The 15,820-nt window shown below is 36.8% G+C and overlaps 1 protein-coding gene across 4 annotated transcripts in view; it reads right to left on the minus strand.

Moving 5' to 3' along the window:
- The window catches only part of MACROD2 (mono-ADP ribosylhydrolase 2), a 2,035,411-nt gene that overhangs the window by 1,555,391 nt on the left and 464,200 nt on the right, over positions 1–15,820 (minus strand). The window lies entirely within an intron of this gene.

The raw sequence follows: 15,820 nt of genomic DNA on the forward strand, positions 1-15,820 counted from the left end.
CAAAGTTGCAGGATACAAAATTAACACACAGAAATCTGTGGCTTTCCTATATAGTAACAATGAACCAATAGAAAGAGAAATCAGGAAAACAATTCCATTCACAATTACATCAAAAAGAATAAAATAGCTAGGAATAAACCTATCCAAAGAAGTGAAAGAAATATACACTGAAAACTACAAGTCACTCTTAAGAGAAATTAAAGGGGAAACTAACAAATGGAAACTCATCCCATGCTCGTGGCTAGGAAGAATTCATACTGTCAAAATGGCCCTCCTTCCCAAAGCAACATACAGATTTGATGCAATCCCTATCAAATTACCAGCAACATTCTCCAACGAACTGGAACAAATAACTCAAAAATTCATATGGAAACACCAAAGTCCCCGAATAGCTAAAGCAATCCTGAGAAAGAAGAATAAAGTAGGGGGGATCTCACTCCCCAACTTCAAGCTCTACTATAAAGCCATAGTAATGAAGACAATTTGGTATTGGCACAAGAACAGAGCCACAGACCAGTGGAACAGATTAGAAACTCCAGACATTAACCCAAACATATATGGTCAACTAATATTTGATAAAGGAGCCATGGACATACAATGGGGAAATGACAGTCTCTTCAACAGATGGTGCTGGCAAAACTGGACAGCTACATGTAGGAGAATGAAACTGGACTATTGTCTAACCCCATACACACAAGTAAATTCAAAATGGATCAAAGACCTGAATATAAGTCATGAAACCATAAAACTCTTAGAAAAAAACATAGGCAAAAACCTCTTAGACATAAACATGAGTGACCTCTTCTTGAACATATCTCCCCGGGCAAGGAAAACAACAGCAAAAATGAACAAGTGGGACTATATTAAGCTGAAAAGCTTCTGTACAGCAAAAGACACCATCAATAGAACAAAAAGGTACCCTACAGTATGGGAGAATATATTTGTAAATAACAGATCCGATAAAGACTTGACGTCCAAAATATATAAAGAGCTCACCCACCTCAACAAACAAAAAGCAAATAATCCAATTAAAAAATGGGCAGAGGAATTGAACAGACAGTTCTCCAAAAAAGAAATACAGATGGCCAACAGACACATGAAAAGATGCCCAACATCGCTAATTATCAGAGAAATGCAAATTAAAACCACAATGAGGTATCACCTCACACCAGTAAGGATGGCTACCATCCAAAAGACAAACAACAACAAATGTTGACGAGGTTGTGGAGAAAGGGGAACCCTCCTACACTGCTGGTGGGAATGTAAACTAGTTCAACCATTGTGAAAACAGTATGGAGGTTCCTCAAAATGCTCAAAATAGACTTACCATTTGACCCAGGAATTCCACTTCTAGGAATTTACCCTAAGAATGCAGCACTCAAGTTTGAAAAAGACAGATGCACCGCTATGTTTATCGCAGCACTATTTACAATAGCCAAAAATTGGAAGCAACCTAAGTGTCCATCAGTAGATGAATGGAGAAAGAAGATGTGGTACATATACACAATGGAATATTACTCTGCTATAAGAAGAAAACAAATCCTACCATTTGCAACAACATGGATGGAGCTAGAGGGTATTATGCTCAGTGAAATAAGCCAAGCAGAGAAAGAGAAATACCAAATGATTTCACTCATCTGTGGAGTATAGGAACAAAGGAAAAACTAAAGGAACAAAACAGCTGCAGAATCACAGAACCCAAGAATGGACTAGCAGGTACCAAAAGAAAAGGGACTGGGGAGGATGGGTGGGTAGGGAGGGATTGGGGGGGGAAGAAGAAAGGGGGTATTAAGATTAGCATGCATAATGGGGGGGTGGGAGAAAGGGGAGGGCTGTACAACACAGAGAAGACAAGTAGTGATTCTACAACATTTTTCTATGCTGATGGACAGTGACTATAAAGGTGTTTGTGGGGGGTCCTGGTATAGGGGAGAGCCTAGTAAACATAATATTCTTCATGTAATTGTAGATTAATGATAACAAAAAAAAAGAAAGAAAAGGGGGATTACTCCCTGATAGGATAAAACTAACTGTAAATCAATGATTAATGCATGCTTTAAATATCCTTAATTTTGATCATTTAAAGGGTGTCAGATGATCAGCTATGGAAGTACATTTTTCTGATAATATTCCTTTCTCTTAAAAAAAAAAAAAAGCAGTTCCTGTGTGGTGATCGCCAATAAGTTCTTCACGATGATATAAAGGGCATATCAAAGTGTGGGCAAAGGGTTTGTTTGTGTTTATACAGAGGATCAAAGCCTAATTTGGCTACCCAGAAAACGAACTAAGATACGATATGAAGAAGAACTTCCAACATCAACATTCTCTGGAAGAGTCATTCCAGAAGATGATCATCAAAATCTTCAACAAAGATCCTGGCACTGTTGCAGTTGTAGCTGCATTCATTCCACCGGTTCCTGGACTTACCATTGGAATGAAGAAGGAGATATCTAAGCTGGCCTGTGCACACAGTAAAACAACAAATTTGACTGGATCTATACTGTCAGAACTCAACCAAGAATTAGGAGAAGTGCAAGTTGCAGCACTACAAAATCTTGTGATTACAGACTATCTACTGTTAAAAGAACATATGGAATGTGAACAGTTCCCAGGAATGTGTTGTTTTAATTTCTCTGACTTTTCTCAAACTATTCAAATTCAGTTAGACAATATCCATCATATCATTGATAAGTTTTCACAAATGATTAGGGTGCCTAACTGGTTTTCTTGGCTTCACTGGAGATAGCCGGTAATTATAGGTCTGCTTTGGTTATATAGCTGTATTCCCATTATGTTAATGTGTGTGCACAATTTACTTAGTAGTTTAAAACCTACACATGCTTATGTTACTCTACAAGAAGATATGTCAAAGAAATAATCCATCTTCCCATGTTTTCTTCCGTCTGCTACTTCTATAGCTTTTCTTCTTCCTTCCTAATTACAGCCCTTAAGTAGAATTCATGCCTCATATCTAAATTACCAAGTATCATAATTCTTCCAAGTGGTAAAGATACCTCAAGACAAATGCTGGGCATAAAAGCCACAGGGCATAAATCTGCAAAGAAGTAAATAGCTAACCTTTTCAAACAATATTGCTTCTCTCTCACTTACCAACTTTACATTTCCCTGTATGGCCCCAGAAGATGACTGGTTAGCCAGAGACGGGTAAGATTCCTCAAGGGAGGAACCTAAGACACGCACAGTCACAGGGGGGCCATCAGGTAAGAAATTGGGGATCAACAGAGGTGAGGCTTAGGACATCACCCCCCCTGTTCTGAGAGAAATCTGCATCCGTGGATGTTTTGTTGCCCTTGTCTAGCTTGGATTAATACTTAGTCTATAGGCACACACCTGATCATCTACATTTGCCCTCTGATAGCACTAAACTATGTTTTCTACCTTTATCTTGCATCTACCTACCACTTCAGCATGTGGGATTCACATATAAATCAAGTATAAAAATCAAATGAATATTCATATTTGACCTGATTGTTTATAGTTCATAATGCGTGAGCAAAACCGAAAGTTTCTGTGATGACTGCCCTTGCACTGTTCACCATAGTGAACAGTGCAAGGGCAGTCATGTTCTTACATAGTGAGTAAGAACTTACTCACTATGTAAGAATTTGTTCACCATGTAAGAACTTGTTCATTATGCTTCAGAAGATTGGATACTGTTGAGAATTAGGCTTGGGGTTGACTAATGATTGTGCATTGAGTCCCCTCTACAGAATTTTATTGTTGTTAACAACCATTTGATCAATAAGTATGAGAGATGCCCTCTCAAAAAAAAAAAGCAGGGTAATGGGGTATGTGGGGGGGGGACTTTATAATAGGGGGAGTCTAGTAACCATAATGTTGTTTAAGTAATTGTACATTAACGATATCAAAATAAAAATAAAAAATAAAAAAGCAAAATAAATAAATAAAATAAAAGTTATGCTTCTACGTTGTTAAAATTTTTTTTAAAATGAGTGAAATTAAGATGTCAGGATGTATTCTATTCATTTGGAGAGCAGATGTGCCCTGTTGTGTGACATTTAATTTACAGTTTCTTTCAACTACTATTTACATCTTTTGTGGATTAAAATATTATCTATTGTTCTTGTCTCCCCAATGAATTTATAAGCTCAGTGAATACAAGGTCAGATTGAGTGTTTTTCACAAGGACTTCATGTATGTTAGTTGAGATTTGCCTGCAAGAGACTTACAGATATTGATGAGAGAATTTCTTTCCTTGGCCTATCAGAGTCAGCCTGTCTGGCATTTCCCTTCAGTAGATTTCTGACTCTATTGCCCATGAGTTAAGTCTTGAATATATACAATAGAAAGAAATACAGCTAGCTCTTAACAGCTGAAGCTCTTTCTCTCTAAAAGTCTGTTACATCCATGAAAACATAATGAGAGTAAATAAGTTTTTCAATTACCAGATAGTGAATTCTACCCATGTTATAATAATATAAGATTTTATCTATTAGAAAATATTTGAATAACTGAGATTTTAATTGTAAATATATAACATTGCCTAGACATCTCCTGAAGGAATGCAGAGCAAAGTCATATTTGCATGGGTACAATATGCCATTAGCAGGGTCCAGTATGAGATGCACAGGAAAGTGACCAAGTGATGACACAGTTTGAGAGAGTATAGAGGCTGGGAATAAAGAGGCCAGAGGACTTCTTTTCCAATCAGTTGAATGGCAGGGACAAATCACTTAACTTCTTTGAGCCTTAGACTCCTCAATTAAGAAGTTGCTTATATCAAAAACATTTCTGATAATGATTAAAGATGTCAGAGTAGAAAGAGAAAAAGAGTCTGGTTCTAAAATATTACTGAGAAGCTAACCCACTGCTATTACAACCTTCTATCTACTTCTGTTTATACAAGAAAAATAAACCCCTCTCTTATGTAAGTCACTGTTAATCAGGACTTCTATTACAGGTGAATATATTCCTCACTGAGAAAACAGCAAAGAAAAAAATCACAAGGAAAAGACTCAATACGTCTGACAACATAAAAATGGAAAGCTTCTCAATGTTAAAAAAAGAAACTAGAAAATGTCTGCAATTAATATGATAAAGATTAATATATCTACTATGAAAATTATTCATGCATATCAATAAGAAAAGCATTGAGAAACTAACAGATTAAAGGACAAATACTATAAACAGAAAATTTACAAGAGGGATAGCATTTTTAAAATGTGGTAATTGCTCACTGCTAGAAGTCCAATAAATGTAAATTAAATAAGAAGATAGCAATTCTTGTCCAGCATTACCAAAAACAATGGTTTTAATTCGAATAACTATGCATGAGCATGGTTTGGTGAAATAGGCACTATTGTACATAGCTAATAAGAACGTGAATTTTTATGACATTTCTGGAAGTCAATTTAGTAATATGTTTTAAAATGTTAAAATATTAAAAACAACAATGAAGTTTGGTTGAGTAAATTAAGGTAAAAATCCTTTCTAAATGGCATATTAAAATTATACTTATGAATTATGTATATACTAAAAATTATTAATCATATCTTGAATGAAATAGAATATAAAATTATATATACACTTATGACTATTTTTTTAATGACCTGGAAAAATAGAAAAAAATGTTAACAGTAACATGCTTTAGGCAATGGATCTATGGACAATCTCCTTTAAATTTTTATATACTTCTAAAATTTCCATTTAGAATAAGGCACACAATATATTTTTAACTTTAAAGTAATATAAAATAAGATGAAGGGGAAGGATGAAAGTTGCCTACATCTTTGACATTCAAATCATCAACAGTTCCATATACTCAAAGCATTTGACACACTTCTCATCACTAAAGCTTGTTGCTATGCTTCAGTTGCATGGGGTCAGTAATGCAAAGAGAGATAGATTATAAGAGAATTCCGAAGCAACTGCTTATATAGTGAAATGAGATGAACTGGAACAAAACATGCAAGGTAAGCAGGAAAAAAATACCACTCTGAGGAAACACAACCAAACGGCCTGAAGCTGTAGGTTATTAGGAAATGACAGCAGTAATCAAAGATAGATGGCACCATTTTAAGACAAGGACCCCAAGCCCATGGAGCTAAGTAGGCACAAAAATCAGAGAGGAACTATAGCCCCTAAGACACTAACTACAACCATCCTCAAGGCTGTTTTTCAAGTCACAGGAAGGCCTTGGTGGTTTAATACTGCCCATGGGAATGCAGTCACACCATCAGCACCAACATCTATGAATATAGATGGGTAAGATTTCATGTCAGAACAGAAAACATTCCATCAGCACTCAAGAACACCTTCCTTTAAATACCTTTTTTCAGAACTAAGGTATTGTGTTTCTCACTTCCTGTCCTAAGGACATGGATAAGATAATTGAAGTCAGTAATTGAGAAATAACATCAATCAGCATTCACTCTGCAGTAGATTGCAACAGCTATTGGGGAGATGCATCTCAGGAAAATCTCTGACCAAACTGGGCCCCCTACAGGGAGGGCAGGGAGAGATCAAAGAAAGAGGCAGATTGTTAGGTGGCAGGTTTAAAAAGCAAGGGAACTTATATATGAGTCTTATCTTGGGTGAATGAAAAATAAGTAGATCTCCATGTCCATCTTCCAGAATCTTAAAACTTTATATAAAGGCTTTAGTGGTGTTCAGTCTTGCATACCATCCAGGATACCTTACTCTCTAGAGAATATGTCCTTGAAACAGCTCTAGCTATGGGAACAGTAGGTGGAATGTACATTCTAGGAAAAAGGGACAGAGTAAGGAGCCTCCAATTGCCCGGATCCAGTTCTCAGCTCAACCAGCCATCATGACCTCTGATGACCTCCCCAACAACCATGAGAAGAAAGATGCAAGATGCAAGATGCAAGGGGCACATTAAAAGACAAATATTGTCATTTGCAAGGCAAATATTGCAGAAGTAGTTATCACCTTCAGGCAAATCTAACTGAAAAATTCCTATTTGGATCAAAGACAAGACAATTCAGTTTACCAAATGATTCATAATAGGACGGCTTTGAATAATAAGCTTTCCAGTACTAAAAATTCATTTTTCAAAACTGCAGGACTTATACAAAGGGAGTACACTGCATCCCACAAACAAACCCTGAGATAATGCAGCTCTCATCCAACCCTGGTCACTGATGAACTGACTCATATCAGACAGGACCCACTTACCTGAGCTTTAGCTTCCTTATAAATAAATTGGTAATAATAGGACCCTTACTGGTATCACAGAATTATTGTCAAAGAATCAATGAAATTGATTTGTTAATTCATTTTGTATAATGGAAATTCCTAGGAGAATAATATAAGGTGATAGTACTATTATTATCAATTGTATTAAAAACTTAAGATGATCCATCCGTCTACTAGAAACACTAATGTTATCTTTAAGAATACTATCCTCTGACATTAAGGATTTTTCTGTTATATATCCCCAACATAGACACTCAAGAAAGTAAGAACTTTATTATTTAACACATTACAAATGACAGTATAACTGGCCACGTGCAATTATAATAAGGAGGAAAAAGTCAGTTTCTTAATCAACATAGAATATAAAGGAAAAATAAAGGATGATCTAAATCCATCCCAGCTTCCAAGCTCCTTTCATTTCCCCATTCCATTAGTAGAAGAGAGGGATCAGCGGCTTCTGGGTCAGAAATATCTGAGTTCAAAACCTGATTTCTAATTCTAACTCTAATATGACTTAGCTGTGTAACCTTCAAGAGGTTACTAAACTTTTCTGAAGGTGAGTTTTGTCCTCTAAAACATGGAATCTCTGTTCTGCACAATTATAGAAATTGAATATGCAAGTGGACATTATAATCCAATGGACACCAGGAAATGTCAGTTTCCTCCATATACAAAACTGACAATCTAAAAGATGCCATGGATGCTCCTCCCATATCCCTGACCTTACTGTTTCATTGCACACAGCCCTATTTCAACAGCCAGTACATACAATGCTTTGCATGAGGGCTTTTTTTGGCTTCCAGACCCTATTTGTTACCCATGCAGTAGGCTGGCAGTGTTGCAGAATCAATGCATCTCTCAACCAAATACGAGTGGAAGCAGGTGTCTAAATATCCTACTTTTCTTTTCTGTCCTTCAACCCAGAGGTACAGATTCTGTATTTGCTCCCAGCATTCCTTCGTAGGATTAAGCTCTCAAACACACTGTGGTTAACTTCCTTAATAAACACTCTTTATCATCCTCCTTCCCTCCTGTCTCACTTCACTATGCATCTACCAGTGTATTCTGGGATCATCTTCCAAATAAACTCCTTCACTCAAGGTGAAGCACACTTTTTCTCAGGTTGTGCTTTGGGGGTAACCCAAACTAAGTCACATTTTTATTATCCCATTTTCCTCCTAAAGAGTCCATATCAACTCCTCTCTTTAAAGATATGAAACTTCTGTAAACAGAGTTTCTGGCTTTTCCAGCCTCCTTGTCTGCTCACCATAGAAAGGACTTCATGCTCTAGGCAAGCCATCTCTTTATTCCTATTTCTGTGCCTCTGCTTATATTCTTAACCCATTTGAAATCCCATCCCACCCTCTATGTCTTTTGTCTTCAGATACTTTCTTAACATTCTCAATAGTAACTGTTGTTCAAGTATTTCTCAAACTAGAGAAAAAAACTTTCTGAGTCCTCAATGTTAGCCTTAAGCATAATTATACAATATATTCTTATTTAAATACATACTAACTTAAAATGTCATAAACTCCTTTGGTTCATAACACTTAGGCAACTATGAAATCAAAGCAAAGTTACAAATTAAATACCAAAATTACAAAATCAAGAAAGTTCAAATTAACATTATTCAATGTGATTTATGCTTCTGTTAATTACTTTCACTGAGGATCTGGCTCTGGTGCAAGTCCCTAGAAGTTTGGTATGCCTATCTTATTGTGAGCTATGAAATGATAAGCATCTCTCACCCTTTTCTCCATCCTAATCAGTAGGAATGCTTTATTTGCTCACTGTGTATACTCCATCATCATTGACATTCACTTCCTAAAACAATGTTATTTATATATGAAATGTGATTCTGTTCTATCTGTTCTCATTAGTCCAATGAGTAATTAGCACCAACACGTTTATAAACACAAAAGCAAATAAACATAGTCAATGTGCTTGACTCAGTTATAAGATGACTTGGGCTATATATATATACATAAATTACTTTTTAATAATGTTATGGAATTAAGAACAAACTTTTTTTAGGTTATATTCAGAACACTGAGCGACAGCACACAATTAGCACCCATAAATAGTGCCATTATCTAGTTGTCCTTTATTTTATATATTTTTTCAGTTTCTACTTATTATGCATCTAGAATGAACCCCAAGCTCTTTGTGTGGAATTCAAGACTCCCCACAACATGCCTCTGGTTTTTCCAAGCCTTCTAGGCCATGTCCAACACAGACCATAATTTTTCTGCAAAAACTTCCTGTTGAGTCTATACTTCTACTTATATGGCTCCCTTTAATCTGGAATGATTCCCCACAAATTCAGACATTACAGTGTAGTTAAAAATAGAATGTCTTTGAATTATAATTACCACTCACGATATTGGTATGGCACAGGGAAGGCAGTATAACACGGAGAAGACAAGTACTGACTCTAAACATCTTACCTCACTGATAGATTGACTACAGTGGGGTTGAGGGGCACTTGATAATATGGCTGAATGTTGAAACCACAATGATGCTTACATGAAACCTTCATAAGATTGTCTATCAATAATACTTAAATTTTAAAAAAATGGAGTATTGGTTTTGAAATCAGAACAGACCTGGATTCTAGTTGCTGAATCTGAAACACCTACTAGTACGTGATTTGGGCAAGCTGCTTATACCCTCTGAATCTCTAATCAGAAAAATAGGAATATAATAACTACCCCAGGAGGCTTAAATATAAATTCAGAAAAGGCTAATGGAGTACATGCAGTAACATGGGTTATCAATAAATAATATTATATATATTTATTTATAATATAACATAATATATATTATTACTTTTCATTCTATTTTATAGAATTGTATAGCTATTATGTATTTTATTTTTATTTTATTTAGAATGAATCATTTCCTCAGTATTATCACTCAGTTTTGTCTATACTCTGCATTTAACATTCATATCATCAGATACAGTACTAGAGTTGTACACATATTTCACAATCAGACTACATGCTGTGGGTTTAAATATTCAGTTTAATTCTCTCAGAGTTCAGCCCGGTTCCTGACATGGGATAGTACTCAGTAACAATCCACTGAATTAGTTGAACCAAATTCCAAATTGCTGTGATGTGAAGCACTGTACTAAGAACTTAGTGGATGCTCAAAAAATGCCTGTTGATTGATCCATTACATGACATGATCCAACAAATCCTTAGAAACAAATGCCAAGGCAGTCTGCAAAAAAAAAAAGGACCTATTCATTTCTGTGGTTCAGAGCAATTTTTTTAACTGAGATGCAGAAAGAAATCAATCTGTCAAGATTTTAACATACACTGAGACACCCTTCCTTTTTCCAAGGACTCAGAGGAGTGGGGGGAAAGCATAGGAAAACACCCTGCTCAGTTCAGGCAGCCTCATGGCCATATAATAAAGACTTAGAAACTGCCTGCACTTTCTTCAACCTATTTAACAGGAATCTCAACTTTAAAAATGCACCAGAAAAAGGATTCTAAGTGGTGGATTTAATTTATAAATTTATAATATGTCTCAAATTATTTGAGGATTAAGGTATATACCAATCACCCACCAATCAATGAATTAATAACCTTACTGCTCTCAAAAAGGCAGAAAAGTGATATATCCAAATATCAGTAACTGAATTAAGAATTAGCAACATTAGGAAATCCATATTTATTGAAGTGCAACATTTTCCTTATAAGCATAATTATTGCATTACACAGTGGAATATAATCATGGCATATAAATTATGGGATGTAATCCAAAAGCAACTTTATATTTGTCCCTCACTGTCTTCTTATAATACATTTACTGGGGTAAATTTTTCCCTTACCAGTGAATGAAAACTCTAGCAAGCCCTATGATACTCTTAGGTAATAGAAAATTGCTTAGTTGCAAAACAGTTTCAATTTATCAAATTAAAGTTTCAGTCTTGTTACACATTAAGCAGCATTTTTATCTTTATTAAAGGTTAGACCCTCCCTCCCTCTCCTAGCTAGGACTGCAGTAAAATGACCTTTCTAGAGCATAAATGATAAAAGGCAGAGAGTGGAAAGTGGATGTAAAGTTCTCACTTGACTGGTAGTATTGTAAAATGGCTTCACAGTCTCTTGGCCTTGCAGGTATTTAAATTAATCTTTCCATCCCCCTGCCTGCTCCCCTTTCCCTGGAGCATTTTCATTAGTTGGAAGATGTCCCCTTTCTGGGCTCCTTCAATTGCAACACCAGGGATGTGAGGATCCATTCCATTCCTCCAGCAGCTGACCCCCCCGCCCAGCCCCTGGTTTCCTCGTGGCCAGCTGCTCAGAGACTCTGCTGGCATCCCTTTGCCTCCTCTAGCAATCTTCTCAAGAAGGAGCCAGAACTGTTGAGGAAGTCCCTGTGCTTCTGTGAATCCCCTCTCTGGTCCCCAGGATTCACATACCTGTGGCCTATTCAGAGTGGAATTCAGTTACTGCCCATAGCCCTCGGCTTTGCTTCCAAAGGCCATTTTAACCCGCCTTTCACTTTCAGATACCTCAGGTGGGCATCAGATGCCAGGTAAATGTTTCCCCAAAGTCTAGAGAAGTCAACAAACCTGCAGATTGATCTCCTTTAAAACGTCTCTCTGTAGACGGGGTGTGAGGGGAGTCGTTACACACACACACACACACACACACACACACACACACACACACACACACACACACCCCTCCCTTACCAGAAGATAACATGATAGAGGGTAAATAACAGCACATGCTGTTTTCCAAAGAAAAAGTCCACATAAAATTCTCTCTAATCTCTAATAACTTGATCCTTTTTAGTATCATTGGTTGGGGAGGAGATCCAGTAGTTGAATATTTCTTTTGAAAATCTGCATCTTGGTATCTTACAACTTCTTTTGGTGTTTGATATCTATTGTATGTTAGTGGCTCAGATAAAACTAAAAAAATAACATTCTATTGTATCAGTGTATAATTTATAGGCTTTGTTTTCTTTATGCTAAATATCACTAAAAGATATTACATAAGTATATAAATGGTTTAGAGTTAGATAATGTGCTTCTTTTTGCAAAGGAGTTCATTATAATCACTGTATCACTTGCAGTGTAGTTTGGTAAAATTTTTTTAATTAGGCGAGTTAAGAAAAGCGCTCACAATGAAATGCTCTAAGAAAATTTTTACACAAATCATGCTCTACTCCTTCACCCCATCCTTTAGCCCCAAGCTGTCACTCTGTTTGGGTGCTGAGGTCTAGAACTGGAAGGCCTGGAGTCATTCTGATTAGGAGTTGGGGACATAAATGTTAGTGTCAAGTCAGCAAATGAATTGGGGCCTTCTGAAGCTGGAGCAGGGAGACCAGGGTTTCCTTTAGTTTCATTTGGCTCCTCGAGAAGCAATATTATGTGGAAACATTTTTCTAACTTCAGACTTTGGGTGGCAACACAGTATGCTCATTCTGTAGGTGGACTTTGAGATCAGACAACCTGTTTAAGTCTTGACTGATTTAACACAACATTTGGTGACATTAGACACATTAACTTTCCCATACCTCAATTTTCTCATCTACAAAATAGTGACAATAACAGTCCTACTTTACAGGTTTGTAAGAATTAAGAATTATAACCAGTGAAAAGCAGAGAGTACCATTATTATAGTTATTATTGTGCCCAACGCTAAGCAAAAAGAGAACAACCACATCAGAGAAGTGTGGGTAAAGAGTGAGGGAGAGAAAGGAAGGCAATACAAAGTGTGGCAGAGGCTCTGGATTTGTCACCACCAAACTTGTTTCTGTTTCTTGCTGGGCATACAGGTGGATCACACTGCCCAGCCTTGCCAGAGCTGAGTATGATTACTGAGTAATTCTACACAGTGGGATATGAGTGGAACTGAGGCATATTCACAGGCCTGTCCCATGAAACATCTTGCCTCTATACTCTCTCCCTCTTCCATGGAAAACTTGTATGACAGTAGAAAGAAGCCATGTAGAAGCCTAGTGATTAAGGGATTAGACACACCCATTTGGACTTTAGATGAGTGAGGGGGGAAAATATATTGTGTTAAAGCCACTAGCATTTGGGGAATTATCTATTACAGCAATTCATGTCACTTCACACAAGCACACAAAAAAATATAACTTTGCCCCTAGAATTTTCTCTAAGATGATTTTAAATCTCAAATAGAAAAGCACGATAATAAAATGAAATAGGAAAAGTTGGTTTCTCAATTCATTTTTCCCAAGTCATGAATCAAATTTTGCCAGACCTAGTCCAGGTTAGGGAAAGAGCACTATATTACAATGCATTACGATTGAGAGGAATCAAGTTCTGCAAAGGGGAATGAGAGTGTGGGCACAAGAGCACCCAGGGAAATGGGGAAGCAGGGAGATGCTGGAGGGAGAAAGAAACTGAATAACATTATGGGGGAAATAATATCATCATTACTCCAAATTTCTAATAAAGACTGATATGTACATTAATATTTTATACGAAGCCTTTGTGGGGAAATTGTGTAAAAACAGATGAGTTCAGAAATTACCCATTATATATTCAAAAAATAATTAATGAGTGCTTATTTTAGGCCAGGTACTATTCTAGATGCTGGATAGAGAGAATTCACCTCCACTTCTCACCACGCCCATGACCACCACCCTGGGCCTGGGCCTCATCTTCTCTCCTGGATTATTGCTGTGGGGGATATGTTCCAAGACCTCCAGTCAATGCTTGAAGACACAGATAGTGCCTATGCAATGAGATGAAGTGAGGTGAATGATGTAGGCATTGTAACATAGGTGTTAGGCTACTATCAACCTCTGACCATCCTCTGACCATCCTCAGACCATCCTAAGCAGGGGGATTAATGAGTTCACCTAAATCTTTTGTTATGCTTCTATTTTACTGAATCCCCTAAGAATATTATCTAGTTTTTCAGTTTTTGCATATTCTTTTTGAATGACATTGCTGCTAGTTATTAGTCATATTGTAGTTTTCAGATAAAGTAGTAAGATACGGCTGGTTAGGGTTTCAGCTAAATTATTTAAAATGATATATACATTAAAATATTTAAGGTGCCTCATCATCTGTACACAGATTTGTGTCACAATACTACCTATTATTGGTGAGCACTGACTGTGTGCTAAGTTCTGTGCTAAATGTTTTAAGTGCATTGTTTTCCTCAATCCTGATAGTAATCCTATAACACAGGTCAAACAATTATTCCCACATTACAGGTAAGGAGACCAGGGTTTAGAAATTCAGCCCAATTTATTCAGCAAGCAGGTGGCTGAGCCATAATCCAGATTCAGTTTAGATTCTGGGATACCCAAACATAACCACTATGCAATGTACTCACCAATATTCCCTACCTTAACTGAACTGATTTGGTATTTCCCCCCATAATACTCATTTTGCTATTTACTTACAGGAACATAATGAGCACAGGTGGTGTACCTCATACCCTCATCCATTAATTTCCAAGGCCGCTCTTTGCCCCTTCTGAAGCCCAGGCCTGTCATCCTCATCCCTGCATCCCCAGGAAGCAAGACCTCTAAACCTGAGGGGCCACAGTACCAGACCATAGAGTTCTCAGTGGGAAGATTAATACCACTTTGTTCAGTGTAGCACTCATTTTTGATTCTTGTGCTGAGTCATATGGGGAGATGAGCACTGTGGACCTGGGAGACGCTTCAGCCTTGGGGACCAGGCAAGGCCGGGTTGCAGTCTTAGGCCTGGTCTTCTACTCTACCAGAGGTACAGCATTAGAGATTTGAGGGGAGATTCCAGCAGGAATCCAGTGTGAATGCAGCTGGCATTCACCCATTCACTGTTCACTTCCTTTTTCGGGAGGACTTTAGGTCAAAAGAAAGAGAGGGAGAAGGGAGGGAAGGAGAAAAAGAAAAAGAAAATTTCATAATTACAATAAATATCTCCATATTTTCCATTTTGGCATCAAAATTACTGGTTCTATGGATTAAAACAAAAGAAAAAAAATCACTGGAAAATTTGAGAAAATAATTCTTTTACAAAATCATAAAATAGTAAAATTGACCAAAATACAAATATTCAACTGCTCATTTAATTTTCCCTACTAACTAAACATAATATAATTATATTTTCCATTTTACAGAGCATTTCACTTCTTTCTTATTACTCTACTTCTTCAGATTCCTGCTGTACTTTCTAAAGGTTCATTACATGTAAGTTTCTAATTCCTTTAGTATTGTTAGTAATCACCATTTTTCAAATGCAAGCATTACTATCAACAATATAACAGCGCTCTCAGTGATGATGGTGACTGACTAGGCAGGAACTTTGAAGTTCCTATTTTTTAATATTTCTGAATCTTTTATTGAAGTCTTCATGAGGCATACAGTAACTAGAAAGGCAATCAGCCAGCAGACATTTCCAGACTATGTGAGTATCAGAAACTGTCCTGGAAATTGTACATTTTTGTTCTGCTCCTACAGAACAAACTGATCTGTATAATGCAGTAATAATTCTTTTCATAAAAGGGAGATGAATGATTGTGCATTGAGCATTGACTCCCCTATACAGAATTTTATTGTTGTTAACAACCATTTGATCAATAAATATGAGAGATGCCCTCACAAAAAAAAAAAAAAGTACACACTTCCA

The sequence above is a fragment of the Manis pentadactyla genome, chromosome 5 (assembly GCF_030020395.1).
Source record: "Manis pentadactyla isolate mManPen7 chromosome 5, mManPen7.hap1, whole genome shotgun sequence".
Taxonomy (NCBI): Eukaryota; Metazoa; Chordata; class Mammalia; order Pholidota; family Manidae; genus Manis; species Manis pentadactyla.